The sequence below is a fragment of the Helianthus annuus genome, chromosome 7 (genome assembly GCF_002127325.2).
Source record: "Helianthus annuus cultivar XRQ/B chromosome 7, HanXRQr2.0-SUNRISE, whole genome shotgun sequence".
NCBI lineage: Eukaryota > Viridiplantae > Streptophyta > Magnoliopsida > Asterales > Asteraceae > Helianthus > Helianthus annuus.
The window spans coordinates 33,585,836-33,590,797 of NC_035439.2; positions in this window are offsets into that span (position 1 = coordinate 33,585,836).

Sequence of the window (4,962 nt, forward strand, 5' to 3'; positions counted from 1 at the left end):
AATTTCGCCAGAGTTTCCCCTGTAACTGGAGGTGGCCACGCTTTCAAGCGTATCATTTTCTTTTACAAAATCAACTCAACAATTTATCAAATCAACCGAATAAATCTTTAATACTTCAAATAGAAGATTAGTTAGTAAAATTGCATCGTTTTCTTGAACTTGTAGTTCTTACAAAAACTACGGTGTAGATCTCGTTACATTTAGTGGATCTATATATAACATAACTTAGTCTTGCAAAAACCTCGTTTTTGGAACAAATCACTTCTTACAACTTCCCGACAATTTTTGTAAACATTGTTATTTTGTCGGATCTTTTATTCTACAATTGTTTCTATACTTGTAGTTTATAAAAATCATATTTGTTAACACTTTATCCACTTTTATAAAAACATGATTTTCTCGACACCCGGTCCTACGAATATACCACTTGTACATACGTAGATCGGCTTGTTTTAAATACTATTTTTCATGTTAAAACACTTTTATACAAGTTCATGTTTCTCGTATGGTGGAGTTTCACCTTTTAACCCTTGAACCGCTGGCATCTAGTGTATGCCAAAATTCGAGATCTTAACAAAGTCGGGTTAAACGATGATAAGAGCCACCATATCATAGATCGGGTCATTTTAACCAACATATTCAAATACTACGACATTTACACGCATTTTGAGCTTTTATCCAACGATATACACGTTTTAGTAAACTTTAAAGTTTCATTAAGCGGGTTACCGTCATTCAACCGACAAATATCCTTTTAACCACTTTAGACATGACCAAAAATGAGTTTTAAACGTTATACCTCTAGCTCGGGGCTAGGGAAGAAACTAGTCGAAAACTGCGTGGATAATAGCAAACGGTAGAGGTCCTTCGCGTTCCGTTTGTTCCGAGCTCCGTTGTACGTAACCACCGACACTTGTATGGACTTGGAATTGCAAGACTTGAACTCGAAAGCGGGTGGGTGGTGGTGATAGTGTTCGGCCGAGAGGGAGAGGGGAGAGGGAGAGAGAGAGTGAGTGAAGTGTGTGTGTGTTTGTGTGTGTAAGATGAGGATATTTATAGAAAAAGTCGTCTCGATCTTCGCGTAATCTAATATAAAATAATAAAGGACGTACTCTCCCGGTCCCACTAGTTGGCCGATCCCATTGGGATGTAATGGTGCTCGGTTCGTTTCCAAATGTTCAGTTACGGTTCAGTTTGGTTAAGTGCGTTAAGTGCGAGGTCTAACCCCGTTAGTTGCTTTAGTGCATTAAAAGCGGGTGTTAGGGTAATCAGGGACCCTAACTGGCTCAGAAAAGTACCAATATTAATTTTGGCAATATTTTTATGTTCCGGGTATTGTCCGGTTGTTCGGTTGGATAGTAATCCGTTAAAGTGCTTAAGATATCCGTTAAGCGTCATAAATAATATTTTTAGCGACACAATTTATTCTGCAAAGTGTCGGGAATAATTCCTCATATTTTGGCACTTTATTAGTTAGCTAGAAGCTAGTGTGTTGATAAAAGTGCTGTGTTCCGTGCTTAAAGTATGTTTTAGGCACATCCAAATCTCTATATCTTATTCCTAGAGACGTAATCATACAACCCTTGTATCCCTACACACACTATGGGTGTAGTAAAATAATTCTGGCTCATTCAGGCCTTTAGAGGCAGTGTTTGCCTGATGCTGGCTATACCAGCATGTTCACTGTGTATCCGTTTAGTGCTACTGTGCTTTTTGTGCATCATGTTTGTCACTAAGGTTCAGTAAATAAGTAGTGTAGTGACAGGAATATCAAAGTATGATGCAGATATGTACAAGTACCAACAATCAAGTAGCAGTTTATCAGCAAACTCAGTAAAGCACAGTAATTAGGCAACAATTAATAATTAATTAAGTCGTACGGATACCTGGTTTTGAGAGGGTTGTCACACCAATTCAGCAAAATTCAGCCCCATATAGTTGGGTTTTGTGGGCTAGTTTCAAGGTGTAACCCCTTCTAAACACTTCCAAAGCCCAACCCATTGAAACCCTAATCCTTCCCCCTATAAATACCACTTATAACCAGCCTCCCTACCACTTTTGCAACCCTAAAAACTCACAAAACATCCACCAAACTGTAGCTGAAAGCAAGGGTTCGAGTAGATTGACACCCCTTCACGAAAGTGAGCATAACTCACTCAATTCTTATCCGATTCACTCGATTCTTTTTCCTACTTGCTTGTATAATCATGGGATTCGATTCCTAGACTTCTCCTTGGAGAAATCAGACCTGGAAATGCCCCGAAATAGTCCATAAACTTTCTGTTTGTTTTTGTGTTCATCAAAAACTTGTTTAAACCTATGCAACTTGTGTCTAACACATCTCATACCTATGTCCTAATGCTTACAACTTATCCCATGGTTGGTTAAGCTTAAAAACAAGGTTGAGACATTTAAAATCAGAGGATTAAACCTCATAAACTTGGTGTTTTGTTTAGGGTTTTTAACCCACAAGTCATGTCAAACTTTGTCTTTGATACATGAGTGATTATGGAACAACTTGGGTTGTCCAAACATACAATCCTCACATGATTTGATGATTTCTCTTAGTTAGTGTGTATATTTCTTATTCTTTATTGTATGTTCATGACCCTCCTTGGTTGTTTTTTTTTACATCAAGTGTAGTGGTGAACACATAGAGGTGCCTAAATGGAAGACTTGATCTTCCTACCTCCTACATGACTTCTATGACATTTAGAGGTACCAAAATGAAGATTTTAATCTTCTACCTCATGCTTGAACTATTGGACATATATTATATAACCTAAATATATTATTCGAATAATCGAATCTTTGATGATGAACTAGTGTTCATATGTCGGGGTACTAGATTACATCATCCTAGACTATGATAACTTGTCACGATTCTAATGGAACCTTGTTCCATGAAAACATCTAAACTCTTTCGAGTTTCCTAGTGTCAAGAACAAGCATCATATGTACTAAATGATTATTTTCCATGTTATTCTCATATCTTATTTTTATGTTGTTTTAAACACCGAATCTCGACTCTAAACATACTTGAACCTTAACCCTTATACATTCGGACTCTAAATCTCTACTCGTCAACAATTGGATAATCGGAAAACATATGCAAACTTTGTGAGTATACTCGTACTTTTCCCCTTTTTACTTTTACTACTTTTGGGGTGTAACATGTTTACCTATTGAAACTTACACATGAACTTTTGTCTAAACACATGAACATTCCTATAACATGCTTGTATATGTGATGACTTGATACTTTAAATTTGGGTGATTCTTATGTGTTGAACTTATCATTAACTTCGTACGAGCCAAACCTTGACATATGTAGCGCTATAGGATTAACGACCCGCCTCTACTGAAACTTTGGTTATGTCATGAGCAAGTTGCGTTTTCTTGGTTTGATATGTTAGACACATGCCATGTTTAAATGTTTATCTTGAATCACATGCTTGCTATGAGGAATTGTTCAAACTTATCTTTTGCTATGTACGTATCAAACTTGTATACTCGCCTTTGCTTTTGCATTGAACTTTATTTTAAACATGTTACAGGTTGAGGACGATGATGCTATGAAATGAAGTAGCGTTGATGCCTAGATACACATATAGACGTTAGGGTTTAAAATGTTGTATCAAAATTTTGCTATGTTATCATGTTGTTTTGTTAAACTTGTCGTATTTGAATTTCTTGTAATGTTGACTATTTGAAGTTATGAAATGAAATGAAATTTGGATTTTCTAAATATTGTCACAAATAGCATTATGATGTCTCTAGCAATCTTCACACTTCGTCTCATCCCGATGTTTCCGCCATTGGTTGGGGTGTGACAGATTGGTATCAGAGCCATAACTATAGGGAATTAGGAAAAGTAGGAATGCTTTCACCTAGTCTATAGTTTTAGAGCCTTATTCGTATGCTTTGCTTGGACTACTACATGATACCTTATTTGTTACTTATTTATGCTCTTTTAAACATGTATGTTACTCATGTGTAATATTTGACATGTTATTCGTACGCATTAAAGCTTGTTCTATTATGTGTTAACACTTTTTTTATCATTTCATTATTTAAGTACCATTCTTGATATGCTTTCTTATGTGTTTATACTTGCTTGTGTATTTCCTTCAACACACACTTCCCTCATGCATTTTACTTGATTATTCTAAATCCGACAACACTCATATTGTACAAATGAGACGAATTCACCAAAATAGGCGTGAAACCCACAATTTAGTGAACGACTCTCAATCTATCTATTCTTCTTTTTACACGAGATATCGCCATTGAGCTAGGAGTGAAATCCACATCAAAATGGCAAATCTCAAATTTCAAATTCTAGTGGACCCTCGTCAACATGTCGAAATTTAAATTTTGACCCGACGAGTACCAACCACACTTAGGATACGAAATCGTCAAGATAGGGGTGAAACCCGCACCTTGTCGACTAGTTCCACTCCTTGATTTTTTCATAAATCCCGCCAAGTCTCGAAATTTCGATTGATTTGGGACATGTAGTAACCGGAAGGGTAAATACCGTTAACCGACTTGTCGGCGAGAGTATTTTACCTATTAGGCCAAAGCATGCTCCTCAAATTCAAAAGACTTTTCGACCACTTTGGTTAGTCAAAGTTCCGTTTGGAACACTCCAAACTTTGGTCAAACATGTGTTTCTATTGTTCATTTTATACGATGCAATCTTTCAACCTCGAGTTTACCTTTGATTTCTCTTTTCACACGCACAACATATCGAACCTTTTCGATACATTTATATATGCATGATTTTCATATAATTTAAATTCATATTCCTTGTAACAACTAGTGGAGAGGTATCATCGAGATTGGAGTGACTTCCTTACCTTGACGATTGACTCCACCCCTCTTCCCTTAAAACGACCTCACCAACGAGTTAGGGGTGATTCTCTTACTTAGGTGACCGTTACCCAAAACTTCTCTTTC